This window comes from Rattus norvegicus, chromosome 12 (genome assembly GCF_021556685.1).
Source record: "Rattus norvegicus strain SHRSP/BbbUtx chromosome 12, alternate assembly SHRSP_T2T, whole genome shotgun sequence".
Lineage (NCBI taxonomy): Eukaryota > Metazoa > Chordata > Mammalia > Rodentia > Muridae > Rattus > Rattus norvegicus.
Window position 1 is genome coordinate 38,252,473 of NC_141545.1, and position 21,766 is coordinate 38,274,238.

Sequence of the window (21,766 nt, forward strand, 5' to 3'; positions counted from 1 at the left end):
GTCCTGAGTTCAAATCCCAGCAACCACATGGTGGCTCACAGCCATCACACCCTATCTGTAAGGAGATCAAATGCCCTCTTCTGGTGTGTCTGAAGACAGCTACAGTGTACTTATATACATAAAGTAAACAAATTAAAAAAAAAAAAAGGTATGAAACTCAGTCCCCGCAGCCCGACGGTCCATAGATGTGAAACTGGAAAACCCAGGGGACCCCTCACACTCCTAGTTTTTACTCTAAAACTTTGAATCAATAACTCAAAAAACCAACCCAGTGGTGGTGGCTTCCATCTTTCTTGGTCCACAGAGTAAGTTCCAGGACAGCCAGGGCTGTCTTGAAAATCAACAAAAACAAACCAAACAGAAAAAGCTCAAAAAAACTAAACAACGCAGTCTTTAAGTGGTCAGTGAAATAGTCAGTTTTCAGAAGACGAAATGGAAGTGGCCAATGGTAAAACAACAAAAATGTTTAGCCAGGACTTAGGAGATGGCCCAGGTGCATTAAATTCCCAACACCCACGTGGCCATGACGAGCGTCTGTAATTCCAGTTCCAGGTGATCCAATGCCCTCTTCTGGCCTGCCCAGGCACTGCACACATTGTCTGCTGGCAAATAATAAAAGTAAACCCCAACCTTACTAGCCATCAGAGAAATACCTATCAAAACTATTTGAGAGGTTGGAAAGATAGCTCAGTAGTTAAGAGCACTCTGCTTTTGCAGAGGACCTGGGTTTGGTTCTCAGCTCCCACATGGTGGCTCACAACCATCTGTAACCACATGAGGTTTTTATCCCAGTCAAAATGGCATTCTATAAGAAAAAATAGGGGTTGGGGATTTAGCTCAGCGGTAGATCTAGCGCTTGCCTAGCAAGCGCAAGGCCCTGGGTTTGGTCCCCAGCTCTGGAAAAAAAAAATGCTGGAGGGGTTGGGGATTTAGCTCAGTGGTAGAGCGCTTGCCTAGGAAGCTCAAGGCCCTGGGTTCGGTCCCCAGCTCCGGAAAAAAAAAAAATGCTGGAGAGATGGCTCAGATGTTAAAAGCACTGACTACTCTTCCAGAGGTCCTGAGTTCAATTCCCAGCAACCATATGGTGGCTCATATCTGTAATGGGATCTGTTGCCCTCTTCTGATGTGTTTGAAGACAGCGACAATGTACTCATATAAATAAGAATAAATACATCTTTTAAATAAAAGAATAAAAAATGAGCCAGGTGTGATGGTGCACTTAATCCCAGCGGGAGGCAAGGAGAGGGAGGTGGATCTCTGAGTTTCAGCATAATTTAGGACACATGGAAATGAAACTCAATATGGAGGCACCTCGGAATTCTAGATAGACCAGCCATAAGACCCGACAATGCACTGCTGGGCATTTACAAAAGGACTCCAATGCAGCATACCACAAACACACTAAGCTATACAACCAGCCTGGTGCCCATCGAGGTAAAGAACGGGTGAGGAAAATGTGGGCTATGTAAGTAGGGGGTTCCTTTCAGCCACAGGAAAACAAGATTAACCTACTAAGCAGACTAAGTCAACCACAGGAAGACAAATACTATATTTTATCTGTACATCCTAGAATCTATAAATACAGAAAACCACACATCCCATGGATGATGTGAAAGTAAAGCTGGGGAGCAAAGGGGTTAATGGATGGGGAGGAAGGTGGAGAGGGGGTGCGTGCCCGATACATTATAGGCTATGTGAAATTGCTTTAAGAAATCCAGCGTAATTTTAAAAAGATGAAATGGAGTCTGGATTTAGTTTTTTAGGACAGAGTTCCATTATATAGCCCCAGCTGGCCTGGAACTCTATATAGGTCAGGCTAGCCTCAAATTCCTAGAAATTTGACTGCCTCTGCCTTCCAAGTCCTGGGAATTGGACTTAGATCAGTTGTCAATCTTTTTTTTTTTTTTAGTTGTCAATCAATCTTTGTGACAATCGCCTTTATCTAGTGAGCCATCCCAAAGACCCCATTGGTCTCCTGTAGTCCAGGCTGTCCGTGAGCACACTGTGTAGCTGGCATTGAACTTATAATCCTGCTGGCACTCACGCAAGTGTGTACTCCTGACCCTGTCTGTCTCCATCTTCTAAGGGCAAGGGAACAGTTGTGTGCTAGCACTGCTGGCCCAGTGCCACTTTCCTTAGAGCTTGGAGACTAATTCCCAGCCTTCTGGATACTTCAGAGCATCCATCCCTCGAGTCACCCTGCTTCATCCAGGAATGTTCCGAAGCTGTTGGAGAGGCACCTGGATGAGCTGGTCCTCAAACCTGCACAATGGACATCAGTGAATAAACGATCCTTCCCCAGACCTGCTCCAGTGGTCAGTCAGCATTGCCGGGTGCTTATACAGGCCTGCTTTGGTAACAGGAGAGACGCTCGCCCTCTCAACCAGCAGGAAATAACAAAGTAATCATTTTCCCTGCGCTTAGAAGGGCTGAGCTGGATAGCCCAGGCTACCATTCTCCCTGCCACATATGACAGACTGGAGCCGTATACACCTGTAACCTCGTCCTTGATGAGGATAAGGAATTTGAAGGATCAAGGCAATCCCTGTGGCTGGTGAGCAGAAAGGGCCAGGAGTGCCTCCACGTGTGTTCGAGTGTGAAAGGGTCTCATGTAGCCCAGGCTAACCCCAACCTCCAACCGACCCCCTCAGTTGCTGGGATAACAGGCATGCACAACCATGCCTGGTTTACCCAGTGTTAGCTATTGTACATTCTAGGTAAGCACTCTACAAACTGAGCTACACCCCCAGTCTTCAAATAGTTTAAGAAAAGGTTTTCCAGCCCAATGGCTCTCCTCCGTGTAGGCATCCATGCCGTCAAAGAAGAGGACGGAAAAATCGCGGGTCGTACGTGTGCTACCCCTGTGTGACAAGCTTCAGAGTAGCAGAATGAACCTAAGGGGAATGGTCAAATAAAGAATGAGATCCCTGAATTAGGCAATGTTACATAGCTTCCTACAGAATCTGCCAGAACTACCCCACCCCTCCCCACCATGCTGCATCTTCAGTGCCAGTCTCCAGAACAGTATGTGGCCGCCAGAAGAAACCTTTATAATCATGCCCGTAGGGCTGGAGAGATGGCTCAGTGGTCAAGAGATCCTGAGTTCAATTCCCAGCAATCACATGCTCTGAAGCTAGCAACAGTGGACTCACATACATAAAGTAAATCTTAAAAAAAAAAAAAAAATCATCCCCATAGTGCCAAGTCCTTACCCTCTGGCATTCTGAGACCTTCCAAACCTCAGTTCCACCCAGTTCTGTTCCCATTCGTTAAAGTCCAGGCGCCGGGCTACTTTCTGGCCCTTTCTTCTAAAAGCTTCTCCTCCGCGCTCAGAAAATGTGAGCCTTTCGGCTCCTGTTTCTTCAGATCTCTCGGGTGACACTGAGTCCCCGCAGTTCTGTGCGTCCTCATAAAACAGTCCCTGGGATTCCCAGTGTTAGCCTCCAGCTGGAATTTGAGTTCCAGAAAAGCTGAGAGTCCTAGCGTGGCCTTGGCAAGGTTACTGGGCTACTTGAAGATCTCTTTATTTGGACACACTGTGGGTGTTCAAAGGGCGCACATTACGCTGCAATAGTGGTTCAGGGGCCACCAGTTATAGGACCTCCTTGAAAATACAATGTTTCTTACTTGTGGCGTAGACCCTTCCAAAAATTCTTTAAACTAAAAAGTGGAGATGCCGGGGATTGAACCCGGGGCCTCATACATGCAAAGCATGCGCTCTACCACTGAGCTACATCCCCTGACGAAAACTTGTGCTTTCCGGAATAGATAATGGAGATGAAACGCTTGCTGTTCTAAGGTTTGTTTTGGTTTTTTGTTTGGTTTGGTTTGGGTTTTTTGGCTTTCTTTTTTCTTTTTTCTTTTTTCTTTTTTCTTTTTTCTTTTTTCTTTTTTCTTTTTTCTTTTTTCTTTTTTCTTTTTTCTTTTTTCCTTTTTCCTTTTTCTTTTTTCTTTTTTCTTTTTTCTTTTTTCTTTTTTCTTTTTTCTTTTTTTTTTGGGTGGGGATTGTGGGTTTTTTTTTTTCGACCTCGATTTATGATGTTGGTGTCATGAGTTGAAGTCTCAGAAGAAAGGGAAGAGGAAAGAAACAGAGAGAAGAGAGGGAAAAAGCCAGAGAGGAGGGACATAGAAGAGGGAAGAAAACGTGTGCCCGTCGTTACCCGTATCCTTCTATATCCCTATGTCAGGAAGGGATCAAGTATGGCTAGTCCTCGTTAGTATAGTGGTGAGTATCCCCGCCTGTCACGCGGGAGACCGGGGTTCGATTCCCCGACGGGGAGGCTGCGCATGAGATTTTGCGTTTGCATTTTAGGACGTCGTGAATGGGTCCTCATTCCACCTTCTCATACTCTCTCCTACTTTCGTGAGTTTTATAGACCCCAGGTCTCACTTAGGTTGGCATGGGTAGGAAGGAAGTCTGACCCTGGGTATCTGGCTTAAGTAAACTCCTAAGAACGCTGCTACCCTACTGTCTGACAGAGTAACCTCCCGCAAGAGGCCCCTCCCTCATCTTTTCTTAACCACCCTTTCCCATTTTTACCTTGAAGATTGGTTTGTATTTTCTTTATTTATTCTTAAAAGCCAAATAAAAGCTTTCATTGAGAAAGCATACCTCAGTTGCCCACGTCTCCCCAGGGTTTTGCTTTGTTAATTCCTGGTTGGCCTGTAACCCAGGAACAATCTTCCTGCCTCAGCCCCTCCAGTGTGTGGCTTACAGAACTGTCTTTTTAAAAGGTTTTGTTTTGTGTTTTGAGACAAGACTTTACTTATCCAAACTGATTGTTTTGTCTTCTTTTGTTTTTTTTTTAGATTTGTATTATTTTATATATAGTGTTTTCCCTGCTTCTATGTATGTGCACTACGGGGGTGTGCCCGATGCTTGTAGATGTCAGTAGTGAAATGAGAGTCCCTGAACCTGGAGTTGATGACTGTGGATGTTGGAAATCGAGCCAGCCTGAACTGCTACTGAGGTCAAGGTTATCCTGAGCAACTTAGTAAGATCGTTTCAAAGTAGCGATTTAAAGTCTGGGTGTGGAGTGTTTCCTTACCATTGAGGATGTGAGGTGGGGTCCAGACAGGAATAGGATTTCAGAGGGAAGCAAAATTTCCTGCTTCCTCTACATCGTCCCCAAACCCGGTAACTGAACTCAGTCTGGGTCCAGTCCAGGAAAATGGGCAGGCAGGTATACATCCCAATGATTCCGCACCGTTGTAGTCATTCTCCCCCTCACCCCCCACACACTTTTTAAAAAAAAAAATTATTTAGATGGTTGTGAACCTCCATGTGGTTGATGGGAATTGAACTCAGGACATCTGCCGGTGTTTCTAATGGCCGAGCTCTCTCTCCAGTCAGATCTATCTATCTAGATATTTATTTATTTACTTACTTAATTACTTACTCACTTTATAGTCCCGCCTTTCAGACAGCCCCTCGCCCCATGCCTCCCTCCCCTTCTCAGAGAAGGGGAAGACTCCGCCCCCTACACCCCCCCACCCCCCCATACCAGCAAGTACTTCAAGTCGCTGCTGGATTAGGGGCATTCTCTCCCACTAAGGGCCAGGGAAGGCGGTTCAGTTAGGCGAACTGGATTCACAGGCAGGCAACAGAGTCAGGGACAGTCCCCGCTCCAGTCCTTGGGAGACCCACATGAAGATCAAACCGCACGTCTACATGGATAGGTGCAGTGCCTAGGTCCAACCTCTTTGGTTGGTGGTTCAGTCTCTGGGAGCCCCGAATGGGCCAGGTTACTTGACTCTTCTTGTGGTCAAGGTTACTATTGGTCTTCTTGTGGAGTCCTTGTCTCCTCCGGGTCCCTCATTCCTTCGCCTAACTCTTCTACAAGAGTCCCCGTGCTCTGTCTAAAATTTGACTGTGGGTCTCTGCATCTGTTTCAATCTGTTGCTGAGTTGAGCCTCTCAAAGGACAATTATTCTAGACTCCTGTCTCCAAGCATAACAGAATATCATTGACGGTGTCAGGGATGGGTCTCAAGTTGGGTCTGTCATTCGCTGGCCATTCCCTCAGTCTCTGCTCCATCTTTGTCCCGCACGTCTTGTAGGCAGGACACGTTGTAGCCATTCTTTCAAATCACATTCTGACGTATTAGATATTGTCAGGGCCGAGACACACTAGGGGACACTTAGGGGACTTTGGTTTGCTAAATTTCGCGCGTGGAAAGGTGACCCACACTTCCCACCAAACCATCATGTCAACGCTCGAGCATCACTCCTCTTCTTCTCTCACTCCCACGTCAAGGCCATCAACAAGCCCTCTCCACGTCACTTTCCAGGTCCTCTCTTGCAGATGTGGCCCAAACACTACAGCTCCAGGTTGGACCACCACAGCAGCCCTCATCCCTCCCGCGCGCGGTTGCCTCTCTAGCTCACTGCTGCACGCTCATAGGAGCCGAGCTCCGGGACCTCACTTCCTACCCTTGCTCCCCAGTGCAAACAAGCCTTCCGCGTTCTGCTCCCCTTAAGAGGAGGAAGCAGTCGGTGTCCACCCCTAGCTGCACTTGCTCTGTTTCCCTGTGCTTCGCAACTGAGCCTGTGTGCACAGATATGAAGAGCACGCTTGGAGGCCGGATGTGAGTCAGGTGTGGCCCTGCCCAGGCAGAACCTCCTTCCACGGATTGTTTACTGTTAACGCCTGGCAGAGGACTGCATTCAGAAATGGCCCAGCTCCTTCTCCGAGAGGAGAGTGGGGAACAGAAGGAGCAGATCTCTGAGCCGAGAGGGACTCAATCGCTCGACAAATATTTAGAAAGCATCTACTAAGCGGTGCCAGCACTGGGCTCTTCAGCAGTGGCTGGGGGCAGCTTAGGCGTGTACTTCTAGTTAATAGGGAAAATAATAAGTACATTTGCAGTGGACAATAAGGTCCCGAGGGTTCCCAAGGACCTTCATAGATAGTGGACTTAGGGGATGCGCAGAGTCCCCAGTACATCCGTAACTCAGAAATGAGACGAATAATATGAATAAATTTCTGGGCATCAAAACTTGGAAGAGCCAGAAACTGAAAGCCTTAGAAACGACAAGGAGGAGAGAAAAAACGAAGCAGCAGCAACGGCCGCCGAAATAGCTCAGTTGGGAGAGCGTTAGACTGAAGATCTAAAGGTCCCTGGTTCGATCCCGGGTTTCGGCAGCTTACGTTTTTTCCGTATTCATTTCCAGTTTGTTAAGTCGTTGTTTTCTTTCTTCATAAAATCCGGGAGCATCGTACACGGATGTAGAAGGCTAAGGAAATTTGCCACATCTACCACCCTGTTCTCATTAAGAGTGGCTGGACGTGTTCACTAAAGCAAGTACACACCTTCTGCTCATGCGCGAATTCGTCACTGTGATGTTTGTTGTATGCTGGTTTATGTATGGCGTCTTTAATTTTATAGTTTAAATCCAGGCGACAAAGTAAAAAACCTAAGTAGGAAAGAGACAGTGCAAAAGTGTAATTCAATCAAATCGAATTTATTGTTATGAAATTCAAAGAATCTTAAAAGGGCCTCTTGCCAAGCTAGCTTTCAGCTCTCTTCCTCGTTAGTATAGTGGTGAGTATCCCCGCCTGTCACGCGGGAGACCGGGGTTCGATTCCCCGACGGGGAGATTGTCAAACATTTTGCCACAAACTCTTGTTTTTTATTTGTCTTTCAATCTGTTTAAATTCTTCAACTCCCACGAGTACGTTCAGTAGAATAAGCCGAACATATTGTACAGGGTCTCAGCCCAGGTAGCAGATCGTAAGAAAAACACTGTTCTCCGGCTGCCATCCTTTGGTTGTCCTCGGTTCTCACAGGATCACCATGGACACCACGACCCGGCATCCTCCAACACCCTGAGACCCAAAGGCAAGATGGTGTGGGACGTCACACATGAGGCAGGGGCATGATGATGTAGGATGCAGCAGCACTTTTTGCTATTTCTGCCACATCTCGTGCTCGAGCATCCAGGCTCTGTCCTTGTTGACTGTCTCAGTGAGCGTCCGGGCTCAGAGAGGTCAGGTAACCCCAGCTGCTATGCCCAGCATTTTTACAGACGACGTCAGGCTCCAGTTGCTGTGAGCGCGCTAATGGGTATGAGTAGCAGGTCATTTGCGGGTACAGGTATCCACACAGGAAATGATAGGCAATCCCCGGGTGCAGCATAGGAAGCTTGGGATCTCTCCTCACGGCTCCCAATCAAGAAACAGCCCCTTCTTTTCACCCAAATGTTGCATTTTGCATTCTTGCTCCAAAGTTGAGCCGTGATGGTGAGGTCTCAAACTGTCTGGCCAATTTTATTTTTTTTTATTTTTTTTCTTGCCGTTTATTTAAACTTCTGGCCAATTTTATATCCAGAAAATTCTTCCAGAGGTGAGGAAGGCGGGGGTGGGGGTGGGGGTGTTTTAAGCAAGCTTATAAACTCAGTCCTCGAGGTTGGATAGCGTCTCAAATGTGAGGAAGCAGAGAATTCTGGGTGAGGAACACTGGGGTCAAGTCCTCATCTATTGGGAATTTATGTATTTTTTTATTTATTTCTACTTTCTGTTCTTGGAATCGGGGAGAAGTTTACCTTCCATGAAGGCAATAATGAACACTTATTTAAAAAAAGAGGTAATTTAAGTTGCCACATCCTTAAGGCTCTTTTAAATAAATACATACAATTTTAATTTAGAAGGAACTAAGAAGGGGGAAAAAGACAAAAACAAAAAAACAAAACCCATAAGCCGTTAAACAATATAACTAGGTTTCCTGAAGGCAATGGAAAAGCACCAGGGGATGTAGCTCAGTGGTAGAGCGCATGCTTTGCATGTATGAGGCCCCGGGTTCGATCCCCGGCATCTCCAGTTTATTTTTGGTTTTTTTGGTTTTTTTTGGTTCTTGTTTTTGACCATTTCTGTCTCTGGGTCTTTGTGACAGAATGTCGCCAGGAAAGACATCGCTATTGCGATGACCTCTTGGAACTGAGAGTTTTACATTCATTCTTCTGAAACCTGTAAAAATTTAAATATGCATCTCTGGAAGGGTCATAAGAGAGCGAGCGAGCGAGCAGCAAAGCAAAGTGGCGACCGATGACCGGGTGGGTTTTGTTATTGAACCGCTCTAAATGTCGAGGAAGGACCATCAGGGGAATTTGCATGTCGTATCTCCGGGACACTGATTTCCGGGGCGCAGGAGTGCAGGGCAATGGAGGTCCAGCTACCCAGGCCAGTGCCTGGGTTTGCGTAGCAGGCTCGGTACCTGATAAGAATGAATGACGTACGCAGGGCGCTCTTCATACCCAGGGATGCGCACACGTTGCTTGAGAATCTTACCATTCAAGTAAAGATGCACTTTAATAAAAAAATAAAATAAAAGATCCCATAGGTTCTGCATATCAGGTTGACAGCACAGTGGTTAAGGACCGCATTGTCACCGCATCCCTGTCAAGTGACAGGACTTCTTGTTCTCTGGCTGTCCCTGCACCCACTCTGTACTCGCAGACACCACCTGCCTCAGCCTCCTTAATGCTGGGATTAAAGGCATGTACCATTATAATGGGCCCTTTGTTTTATATTTCTTTTTCTTTTTTTTTTTTTTTTCGGAGCTGGGGACCGAACCCAGAGCCTTGCGTTTGCTAGGCAAGCGCTCTACCACTGAGCTAAATACCCAACCCCTGTTTTATTTTTAGGTTGTTATTTTGTATTTTATTTTATGGGTAACGGTTTTTTGCAAGTTTCTGTATGAAGCATCGTCAGAGGCCAGAAGGAGTGGATCCTCTGGAACTAGAATTACAGATGACTGTGAGCATCACGTGGGTGCTGGGAACTGAATCTAGGTCCTCTGCAAGAGCAGCCAATGCTCATAACCACTGAGACACCTCCCCAGCCCCATAAAATGTATAGCTATCATAGTCGCCCCTCACTTTGCCAGTCGGATTCCTCCAGGCTCGTCCTATCCCCGTAACCCCCTTCCAAATCCATACCCCCATACATATATGTGTGTGTGTGTGTGTGTGTGTGTGTGTATGTATATATGTATGTATGTATGTATGTATATATGTATGTATATATGTGTGTGTATGAGTGTATGTGTATATGTGTATGTGTATATATGTATATATGTATGTATATGTAAACTCACTGAGTCCAATTTGTGATCCAATGGATGGGGCATTCACTGGAGAACTGTTAACCTACAGGGACTCTCCCTTCCTGTGCGCATGTGTACCGGAGGCTATCCGCGGAGATCTCTGGCCAGGCCAGGTGGGAAGGTTCAAGCGAAGGGGAAAGGGCAAAAGCAGGAAGGGGGAGGTGCCTCCGCCTCCTCCACTGCTGTCTCTGCGATTGCAGGCAAAGCTCCTACCGTCCCTGCAGGGTCTCTGGGGCTTCTAGCCTTAGCTCATCGTTACCAGGCTTCCTCTCGCGGTCCACCTTCCTAGCAGTGATTAACTAGCCCTGGCTCCCCATCCTCTTTCTCCACCAGTGTCGGAATGTTGACTGGCTATTGTTGCAAAACCGGGTTTCACAAGATAGCTCTGTGCGGCTTGAAACTCACTGTAGACTAAGCTGGTCTTAAACTCACACAGATCCACTGGCCATTCAAGTGCTCAGATAGAAGGTGTGCTTTGAGGGTTTCACAAGATAGCTCTGTGCGGCTTGAAACTCACTGTAGACTAAGCTGGTCTTAAACTCACACAGATCCACTGGCCATTCAAGTGCTCAGATAGAAGGTGTGCTTTGAGGCCGGCACCTATTAACATAACTGTAGCCATTTTTACGTTCAGTCTCCATTTTGCTCAAAAGGTGGAAATCAGGTTCTCAGACTCCACTTCTCTGAAGTAATCATTTGTAGCTGACACTGAAAATTTCTCATTAAAGGTCATAAGGTTGTGGTTTTAATACTCATGCTCTGTTATCTTTTTTAAAGGCTTATTTATTTATTTTTATGTATATGTGTACACTGTAGCTGAATTTTCAGCCACACCAGAAGAAGGCATCAGATTCTATAACAGACGATTGTAAACCACTATGTAGGCAGGAATTGAACTCAGGACCTCTGGAAGGGCAGTCAGTGCTCTTAACCACTGAGCCCTCTCTGTTACCTTAATACTCCAGAAAACCCCCAACCACCACCTCACGTACCTCACCTGATAATACTTTGTCTAGTTAGCCAAAATATAATATCACTCCTGCCCCTACCCCCTTGACTTCTGAACTTGACTTTCTCTATAAAAAGCCTGCCCTGAGAGCAATGTTACAGTTTGGCTCCAGGGTCCTCTGTGACCCTGATCGATGGTCTTGGTGTGTGTGTGTTGGGGGATGGGGTGAGTTAATAAATTATCCCTATCTGAGATGGGTGTTTGTGTGGCTTGTGAGGCAATTCCTGAACCCCAACATGTGAGTCACTACTACCAGCTTATTTTATTTTCTTCTTCTTCTTCTTCTTCTTCTTCTTCTTCTTCTTCTTCTTCTTCTTCTTCTTCTTCTTCTTCTTCTTCTTCTTCTTCTTCTTCTCCCTCTCCCTCTCCTTCTCCTTCTCCTTCTCCTTCCCCTCCTCCTCCCCTCCTCTTCCTCCCCTTCCTTCTCCTTCTCCTCCTCCTCCTCCTCCTTCTCTCTCTCTCTCCCCCCACCCTGCTCTCTTTCTTTCTTATGACAGACTCTATGTAGCCCTGGCTGTCCTAGAACTCCTACATAGACCAGACTGGCCTCAAAATTCACTCGCCATCTGCCTGCCTCTGCTCCCCAGCGCTGCTGGGATTAAAGGTGTGAGCCACCAGCTTCTCTTTCTTCCCTCCTTCTCTACCTTTTGTCTTTCACCTTCCTTTTCTATCTTTTTAGCTATCACCCTCCCAGCGCTAGTCATAAAGCTCCCTTTTGCTTCTTTTGGACTCCCTAGTTTCTTACTCACAATTCACATGCATCAATAAAAATCCACAGCTAAGATCCCCATATAAGAGAGAAATGTTAGGGGTTGGGATTTAGCTCAGTGGTAGAGCGCTTGCCTAGCAAGCACAAGGCCCTGGGTTCGGCCCCCAGCTCTGAAAAAAAAGAGAAAAAAAAAAAAAGAGAGAGAGAGAGAAAAGCACCTTTTTCTTTCTTAGCCCAAGCTACTTCAGTTAATATACTATTTTTCAATTCCACTCATTGCCCTGCAAACTGAATAACTTTTTTGTTTTTCTTCCTGGCTGAAGGTCTTTTATTAATCCTTTGACAATTTCACACATGTAAGCAATGAATCTTGATACTATTAACTCTCAACTCTCCCCTCCCCACTCCTGACACCCCCAACCATAGTCTTCTCTCCCCTTATATCCAAGCTTTTTTTTTTTTCTTTTTTTCGGAGCTGGGGACCGAACCCAGGACCTTGCGCTTGCTAGGCAAGCGCTCTACCACTGAGCCAAATCCCCAACCCCTAAGCTTTTCTTTCTTTCTTTCTTTTTTTTTTGAAAGAAAATTTAAAATCTTTTTTAAATTATTTAGTTTAGGTTTTGTTGTTGTGAAGAGACACCATGACCATGGAAACTCTTATAAAGGAAAACATGTAATTAGAGCTGACTTTAAAGCTTTTCTTTATTATTATTTTTTTTATTAACTTGAGTATTTCTTATTTACATTTCGAGTGTTATTCCCTTTCCCGGTTTCGGGGCAAACATCCCCCTAACCCCCTCCCTCCCCTTCTTTATGGGTGTTCCTCTCCCCATCCTCCCCCCATTGCCGCCCTCCCCCCAACAATCTAGTTCACTGGGGGTTCAGTCTTAGCAGGACCCAGGGCTTCTCCTTACACTGGTGCTCTTACTAGGATATTCAATGCTACCTATGAGGTCAGAGTCCAGGGTCAGTCCATGTATAGTCTTTAGGTAGTGGCTTAGTCCCTGGAAGCTCTTCTTTATTATTTTTAAATATTTGTTTTTATGTGTGGGTGTGCTTGCCTGCATGTAGGTCTTTGCACCACGTGTTTGCCTAGTGCCTCAGGAAACCAGAAAATGGCGTCAGATCTCTTGGAACTGGAACCAGTGCTCTTTCGTACTCGATGAACCATTTCTCAGACCTATTATCATATCTGAGACAGAGTTTCAACTCTGTAGCCCTGGTCTGGACCTCACCGTGTAGACCAGGCTAGCCTCAAGCTCAGAGATCCGCCTGGCTCTGCCTCCAGAGTTCTGGGCAACGTTTTTATTTTTGAGACAAGATGGCTGACGTGACTCACCGTGAAGGTGCTGACTCACAGGCTTAATGCCGTTGGGGAAGTTTCCTTCTCTCTAAAGTCAACAAGGTTTAAAAGAAGTTGATGGTTATTTTTAAAATGGTCTGTCCAGTCTGACAGGAAACTAATGACCTGCTTCTGTTCTACCTTTTGTCTTTTACCTTACGGATAGTCAGGACAAGGGAAACCACGAGGAGGGGCCATCTTGCCAAAGGCTTGTGCTAGGAATGGGGTTTCTCTAGAGAGCATGAATTTTTGAAAATATTCTTTCTTTTCTTTTTTTCTTTCCTTCTTTCTTTCTCTCTCTTTTTTTCTTTCGTTTGTTCATTCCACCTAATGGACGTTTTTACCAGTAAAATAATTTTAAAATTACCATTTTCTGGTTAGCATGTGAACAGGTTTCGTGAAGGCACACCCATACATGTGTGTCTTTATATGTTGTTCTCATCCCCCCTACACCTTTATTTTACTACATTTCTTTCTTTCTTTTTTTTTTTTTTTTTCGTTTTTTTTGCAATAGGGTTTCTCTGTGTAGCCCTGTCGAACAGGCTGGCTTATCCTTACTTTGAGATCCACTTGCCTCTCTCTCTCTCTCCAAATCTCTGTCTCTCTGTCTCTCTGTCTCACTCTCTTTCCAAGGTCTCTTAGTCCAGAGTGGTCTAGAACTCATTATTCTAGCTCAGCCTCCAAAATTCTAGAAATATAGGCATGCACCACTTCTCCCAGTTTATAATAAAATTCAGCAGTTAAAAACCTTGTTTTTGGGGGTTGGGGATTTAGCTCAGTGGTAGAGTGCTTGCCTAGCAAGCGCAAGGCCCTGGGTTCGGTCCCCAGCTCCTAAAAAAAGAAAAGAAAAAAAAAGAAAAAAAAAAAAAAAACAAAAAACCTTGTTTTTGCCAGGTGGTGGTGGTGGTGACAGCAGTGACCCAAACAGCAGCAGCAGTGGCACAGGACTTTAATCTAAACAGAGAGAGCTCCAGGATAGCCAGGGCTACACAGAAACCCTGTTTCAAAAATCCATGTATTAAAAAAAGGAAGGGCTAGAGAGATAGATGGCTCAGTGGTTAAGAGCATTGGCTGCTCTTCCAGAGGTCCTGAGTTCAATTCCAAGCAACCACATGGTGGCTCACAACCCTCTGTAATGGGATCTGATGCCCTCTTCTGGTGTGTCTGAAGACAGCGACAGTGTGCTCACATATGTGGAATAAATAAATCTTAAAAACAAACAAACAAACAAGTAAAAACAAGTGAATAAATAAAAAATGGGGAATGAGAAAAACATACAATGACGTGAATGTGCTTTTGTGAAACCTGAAAGCTCACACACTAACCAAAAATGTTAATTAAAGATTGTTTTATAGCTTTAAAAAAATCTTTTGGGGCTGGGGATTTAGCTCAGTGGTAGAGCGCTTACCTAGGAAGCGCAAGGCCCTGGGTTCGGTCCCCAGCTCCGAAAAAAAGAACCAAAAAAAAAAAAAAAAAATCTTTTAGCTCTCCATGAATGGTGGACTTTAGGGGAAGAAAGAAGGATGGATGCCAGGGAATGGGAGAGGGGTGAGCTAAATGTTTAATGGGGATGGTTTCAGTTTGGAAAGATGGCGGTCGTGGTTCAGTTTTGTATCCCAGCACTTGGAAGGGTGGTGCAGGAGGATTACCTGGGGTTTGTGATCAGCCTGCACTATATAGTGAAAGGACAATATAGGTTGGGGATTTAGCTCAGTGGTAGAGCGCTTACCTAGCAAGCGCAAGGCCCTGGGTTCCGTCCCCAGCTCCGAAAAAAAAAAACAAAAAAAACAAAAAGAAACCCCATGTGTCTCCATTTTAAGGACCAGGCCTGATTTCAAAAAAGGCATGGCTCAGCGGTTAAGAGCACTAACTGCTCTTCCAGAGGTCCTGAGTTCAAATCCCAGCAACCACATGGTGGCTCACAACCATCTGTAATGAGATCTGATGTTCTCTTCTGGTGTGCCTGAGGACGGTTACAGTATATTTATTTTTTTTAAAGGTTTATTTATTATATACATTATAGCTGTCTTCAGACACACCAGAAGAGGGCATCAGATCTCATTACAGATGGTTGTGAGCCACCATGTGGTTGCTGGGATTTGAACTCAGGACCTTTGGAAGAGCAGTCGATGCTCTTAACCACTGGGCCATCTCTCCAGCCCTACAGTATATTTATATATAATAAATAAATCTTTAAAAAAAAAAAAGGCCATAAGGCACCAGCTCCAGGATCAGCCCATAAGACCCCAGAAACTAAACCAGAAGACACCATCTCTAGGAACAGACTATAAAATCCAGAAAATATCTCCCTTCCAAAGAACATCCTGGGGAGAACCACAAAAATGGGGAAATATCTAATCCCAGGATGGGCCATCTGTCCTGGGCAGCCCTATCTCACCCTGTGGTTAAACATTTATGACATAGGAATGCAGACCACTGGGGTTGAGGATTTAGCTCAGTGGTAGAGCGCTTGCCTAGCAAGCACAAGGTCCTGGGTTTGGTCCCCAGCTCCGAAAAAAAGAAAAGAAAAAGAAATGCAGACCACTGACCACCTGTTACCCCTAGCACCCACCAATGAAATTTTAGATTAGATTTCCTAATCCTTCTAGAGAGTTCCTTTTCCCAATAAGAAGGCCTGTGTGCTTTTGCCTGGGGTCGCCATTTTAGAGAATGGTTGTCCCCCATGGGCTGGTTGCTTCTGCAGAACAAATGTTCTTTGTCTTTGTACTCTATCTGAGTCCCCGGTCTTCAATGATGTTCGGACCCCTACATCCTATGAACCTGTCTCTCAAGAGAGCAGAGGGGTCTGGAGAAAGGGTCCAGAGGTTACAAACACTTGGTAGAAGATGACAGTTTGGGGTTGGGGATTTAGCTCAATGGTAGAGCACTTGCCTAGCAAGCGCAAGGCCCTGGGTTCAGTCCCCAGCTCTGAAAAATAGAAAAGAAAAAAAAAAAAAAAAAAAGATGATAGTTTGGTTCCCAGGCCCCACAGGACAGCTTGAGATCATATATAACTCCAGTGCTAATGAAAATGAATTCCTCACTTCCTTCTATCAGGTACTACACGTACCTGTGCCCAGACCATATGGCAGGTGAACACCCATACACAGAGAATAAAAAGAATTAAACCTTGAGATAAACAGGGGCCATTGCGATGGCTTAGTGAATAATATGGTACCTATAAGTTCAACTGCACGTGTGTAAAGTGATTCCACACTGTTCATCTTCAGCCTCCACATGCATGTCATAACATGCAGCCCACACTTCCACTCCCAATCTCTCTCTCTCTCTCTCTCTCTCTCTCTCTCTCTCTCTCTCTCTCACACACACACACACACACACACGTTTTCTAACTTTTGCCAGGTGGTGATAGTGGATCTCTGAGTTTGAAGCCAGCTTGGCCTACAGAGTGAGTTCCAGGAGATCCAGGGCTACACAAAGAACCCCCACCCCACCCAGGTCCTGGGAGGGAAAAACAGAAAAAAAAGGAAGATATTTTAATGTAGGCTTAGGAGTGGTATTGGGGTCCACAGAGTGTGGGTAAGGGCTCTACTGTTCCTTTCTTTCTTTCTTTCTTTCTTTCTTTCTTTCTTTCTTTCTTTCTTTCTGTCTTTCTGTCTTTCTGTCTTTCTGTCTTTCTGTCTTTCTGTCTTTCTGTCTTTCTGTCTTTCTGTCTTTCTGTCTTTCTGTCTGTCTCTGTCTCTCTCTGTTTCTGTCTTTGTCTCTGTGTGTGTGTGTGTGTGTGTGTGTGTGTGTGTGTGTATGCGTGTGATTTGAAGTTATCTTCTCTCCAGGGTTGCTAGGAAACCTCAGTGAACCGACTGGGTGATTCCTGAGGGTGCCTGACATTGAAGCAGTTGCTAAGGGCCTAGTCAAGCCCATAACAATACAGGAGGTCGACTGGGTGATTCCTGAGGGTGCCTGACAGGGAAGCAGTTGCTAAGGGCCTAGTCAAGCCCATAACAATACAGGAGGTCGGGTACCTTTAATGTAAACAGTGTGAGATTCTCCAGTAATGTGTACGGGAAGGAAGGAAGCCACGCCCAAGATCATCAGTGTCAGGTCTTAAGCCTGGTTCACTGTTACATAAAGTACCTGAATGAATATGAAGGCAATATAAACTCTGTGGAGTCACCCTTTACAAAACAAAAAATATTAGCTGTATTGGATCTCGTTTATGTATTTGATTTTACTGGCTACAGTCAGGCCTCAGCTCGGAAAGCAAACAGAGAGAAAAATACTTCCTGTTTATGAACAAGGGTAGAAAGGCTGGATTCAGCGAGCCTCAGCTCACACAGAACCAGCCTGGGATCTATATGTTTCTAATTTTGGAAGTTTTGAAGAATTACTTGGTTTGGGTTTTTATTGTTGCTGTTGTTGGTTTGGGGGCTACACACAAAGAAATCCTATCTCGGGGGCGGAAGGACACACACAAAAAAAGAACGAAAACCGCGTGGTGCCCAGAGCTAGCGTCTGACCTGCAGGGTGGGCTGTGGCTGGGCCAAGTCCAGCCTTTCTGTGCTTGTTCATAAACAGGAAGGGGAACACAGCACCCTGTTTTTCTCTCTCCCTTTGCTCTACATGCTGAGGCCGGCCCTTGGCCTAGGTAACCTTGTCTGGTTAGAGAACCCGTGACAAAACAGACTTCTGGCTCCACACTTCCTTCAGAGGAGAAAAACACCAACTGACCCTTGTGTTTTGTACCGTCCCCTATTACAGAATCCAGTCACACACCAGGTGTGGCCTTCAGATCAGGATGACGCAGCAGCAGGGACACGCAGGCGACAGCCACCCATCCCCCACACCCAACCGAACAGCCCAGCACACGTAGGCGTCCTCAGCCAATCCCTCCCTGTTGCTGGGCCTCTTTCTCTGTCCCCATTGGTGCGGCTTCTGAAGCAATCGTCCCTGGTAACCTGCAAAGGACGGATCTGGGTGTGGAACGAACCGCAAAAGGAATTCAGTGAGTCACGGGACTTCTAGCACATTCTAGCATTTCCCGTTCTAGGTCAGGAGGTTTGGGACTTTAGGGCTGTGACTTGATACCTAAGTCCTTGAGGCCAAGTAGGACATGGAGACATTGGAGCCCCTTTCAGAAAATAGACCAGCAACTACCGTTAATCTGCACCCAGGTTCTCTGTAAGGGAAATCTGAGGACACAGGATTCCATATGGGTGGCAGTGCCTGTCACTGTGATTTGTCTATGAGTGTCTCCGGCATCTGTGACTAATATTATCTCCTCCTTAACCCTCAAGGGTTGAAACAAACTTGCTGGGCGGCTCCTGGCCAGAAGCTGCTGTGCTGGGGTGCAGTGCGAGCTCTGACGGGGAAGCCATTTGCTTTCATCTTGCTTGCCTGTGCCTTTTAGAAGCAGGTCATCTCCGTTGTAAGAACTCACTGTGCACGGGTTATTAAAAACAAAACAGGGGGCTGGCGTTGGGATGTAAAGTGAACAATATTAAAAAAAGAATTAAAACAAAAACCAGTTTGGTTGTGAACTTAAGAGGGGGACTAGGAAGGGGTAAAGAAGAGTTTCAGGGAGGAAGTAGGGAGGTATGATTAAAAATACATTGTATGTTATGTGTAAGGCTTGAAGTGAGTCTTAACTACCAGCAGACACCCTCTCCCTCCAGTGATCGCGAGAATGCGAAGGCAAGAGGTTTATTTTCCTGCACTTGAGGATCAACCTTCAATCAGTCCCTCATGACAAGTTACTAGAGGATGACCCCAAATGGCTTTAACGAGCAGTTTTTATACTTTTTAAGGGTACAGGGTACATCAGCAAGGTTACAGTTTAAACTTATTGGCTAAGCATATTGACCTTTGAATCTATTGGCTAGCAAGCATATGGCATGCATTTCTGGGTCTTTCTGGAACCAGAGAGTCATACATTCTGCATTTTTTTTTCTTTTTGTTGTTGTTGTTGTTTTTTCTTTTTTTATTTTTTTTTATTTTTTGGTTCTTTTTTTCGGAGCTGGGGACCGAACCCAGGGCCTTGAGCTTCCTGGGTAAGCGCTCTACCACTGAGCTAAATCCCCAGCCTGTTGTTTTTTGCACCTCCTGTGGGTAGAGAATGGGACTTGGCTTAGCCTTGACCTGAGGCCGCAGGTGTAAGGCTGACAAAAGCCGGTCAGGGTGCTTCATATGAAATTCTCAAAGACTATTTTAACATTATTTTAAAATGGGAGGGTGGGGGATTTAGCTCAGTGGTATAGAGCACTTGCCTAGCAAGCGCAAGGACCTTGGTTCGGTCCTCAGCTCTGAAAATAAAATAAAATTAAATTAAATATTAAATGGGAGAGTGGAGCCAGGGGTGGTGGACCTTTAGTCCCGCCGTGATTCAGGAGGCAGAGGCAGGAGGAGCTCTGTGAGTTCGAGGCCAGCCTGGTCAATTCCAGAACATCTGGGACTACCTAGAGAAACCCTGTCTCAAATCAAAACCAAACCAAAGCAAAAAAAAAAGTCCATGTGTCGATTTTCAGAGAACTTCTCTTGAGTCAAAAATATTTTCTTCTTTTTTTTTTTTTTTTTTGGTTCTTTTTTTCGGAGCTGGGGACCGAACCCAGGGCCTTGAGCTTTCTAGGTAAGCGCTCTACCACTGAGCTAAATCCCCAGCCCCTATTTTCTTCTTTTGACAGAAATTAGCATATGTTAACTCTTCATAGCAATGGGTTTCATTTTAATGTGCTCATAATATAAGGCATTTTTATTATCATGGTTGTTGGAAATTAGATCATGTATTTCTTACACATTTACACTTATAATTTTCTTTTGGCCCCAGACTCTTGAGGACTTCTTTTCAAGGTAACCTTGATCAGGTCAGGCCATCTAGTTTTGTTGTTTCTCTTCTCCCTCCCCCACTACTAAAATCCAGGCCGCTTGGCTCTGAATCTTCTAGACTTTGGAAAGAGCTGATGACTCAGCCAAGAAACAGGAGTCACAAGGCTGAAGCAAAGCAATTGCCAAATATAGCGAGGTGTGGCTGGAAGCCAGTGTCACTTTAAAACCAACTTCGGTGTGTTGTCCCCTTCAGCAAAACTTCTGTCTGAATTCCAGAAAGAACTGACCGGCACAGAAATCTGCCTCGGAAACCACCGAGGCTTCCCAGAAACCCAGAGAATGACATTTTAATGTTCCAGTGGCATAGGACTTTGATTGGTGGAAAATCACCAAAAGGAAAATCTATTCTGAATACCTGAAATGAAAATGCATTTTGAACAATACTCCTGATCTTGAATGTTTATGACTTCCTAACCAGGGAGCTAGACAGGCCTGAAATCTCGGTATCTGGGTGGCTAGAGGCAGGAGGATCATTACGAGTTAAGAGTCCAGCCTGATTGATCTATGTCATGAGTCCCAAGGTAGCCAGGGCTACTACATATGGAGACCCTGTCTCAAAAAAAAATCTCAAAAAAGAAAAAGGTTGAGATTAAAGGCATTTAATAGTGTGTGTGTCTGTGTGTGTGCATGCTACATGTATGTGAGTGCCCCTAGGGACATTGGACCTCCTTGAAGCCTTGAGAAGCTTTGGAGTCAAAGGCCTTTGTAAGCTAGCTGCCTGACAGGGTTGCTCAGTATTGAACTCTGGAAGAAGACCTGCTCTTACTGCTGAGCCATCTCTCTACCCTAGGGATTCAATTCTTACCTTCTAAGGTCTCAGGCCTTACATTTCAAAAACCTGAATAGGCTGAATTTTACAAGTGGGGTATATGTTTGCTGTAATCTGAACATTGTACTAAACGTGTACTTTTTGTGTGTGTGTGTGTGTTTTTGTTTGGTTTTGGTTTTTTTCAAGACGAGGTTTCACTGTGTAGCCCTGTAGACCAGCACTTAGAGGCAGAGGCAGAAGGATCTCTGTAAACTTGAGACCAGCCCGGTCTACGAAGCCTATTCCAGGACAGCCAGGGCTATACAGAGAAACCCTGTCTAAACAACAAAAATTAAAAAAATAGGATTTCGATGGGTTCAGTCTCAGAATATGAACAACATTTTGATATTTTGACCTTTCCTTAGTGACAATCGAACAGAAAACAGAACCTTCTCGAATCCAAGGACACCAGACATAAACAGACTTAGGAAGAATCTGGAAAGATCTAGTGCCCACTGGGCTTCAGATCTAATGCCAACAGTTTTCAAGAACTGTGAGGACTGACTGCTTTTCTTGACGAATTCAGATTCGTTTTCCCAAACTGGGGAGAGATTCCCCCCCCCATTTTTTTTATAAAAAATAAAAAAAACCGTTGTCATTTCCCTTGTTATGAGATTTGCACAGTCATCCATCCTGTCACCGTGCCAAAACAAAGAGGGCTGGGCACAGTGACGACCGACTCGAGGTGAGGGAACTTAGGAGCCGAGGCCACCAATGGAATATCAGTGTAACAAGAGCCAAAGCCCTAGGTCCCCCTAACAGAAAGAGGCGACTGGGACCCTTGACGGAGGGGGTGGGGGGTAGTTGGTGGGTCTCCGGCTCGCTTAGCCACAGTGCGCCTGCGCCGAGGTCCGCTCCGGCTGCAGTGATCCCTGTCGGGTTTTAGCGCCGATCACGTCACAGGCGCTGATCCCTCCGCGGGGTCGCGCAAGGTCGCAGTCCTGCCCCTCCACAC

At 45.5% G+C, this 21,766-nt stretch overlaps 5 non-coding genes across 5 annotated transcripts; 4 read left to right on the top strand and 1 right to left on the bottom strand.

Moving 5' to 3' along the window:
• Positions 1-3,668: 3,668 nt before the first annotated feature.
• Trnaa-ugc3 (transfer RNA alanine (anticodon UGC) 3) lies at positions 3,669-3,740 on the bottom strand. The gene has a single exon. It is a non-coding gene; the product is annotated as a tRNA-Ala (tRNA).
• Positions 3,741-4,208: 468 nt separating this feature from the next.
• Trnad-guc4 (transfer RNA aspartic acid (anticodon GUC) 4) lies at positions 4,209-4,280 on the top strand. Its single transcript has one exon. It is a non-coding gene; the product is annotated as a tRNA-Asp (tRNA).
• A 2,791-nt stretch (positions 4,281-7,071) lies between these two features.
• Positions 7,072-7,144, top strand: Trnaf-gaa4 (transfer RNA phenylalanine (anticodon GAA) 4). The gene has a single exon. It is a non-coding gene; the product is annotated as a tRNA-Phe (tRNA).
• Positions 7,145-7,527: 383 nt separating this feature from the next.
• On the top strand, positions 7,528-7,599 carry Trnad-guc5 (transfer RNA aspartic acid (anticodon GUC) 5). Its single transcript has one exon. It is a non-coding gene; the product is annotated as a tRNA-Asp (tRNA).
• Positions 7,600-8,746: 1,147 nt separating this feature from the next.
• On the top strand, positions 8,747-8,818 carry Trnaa-ugc4 (transfer RNA alanine (anticodon UGC) 4). The gene has a single exon. It is a non-coding gene; the product is annotated as a tRNA-Ala (tRNA).
• The last annotated feature ends 12,948 nt before the right edge of the window (positions 8,819-21,766 follow it).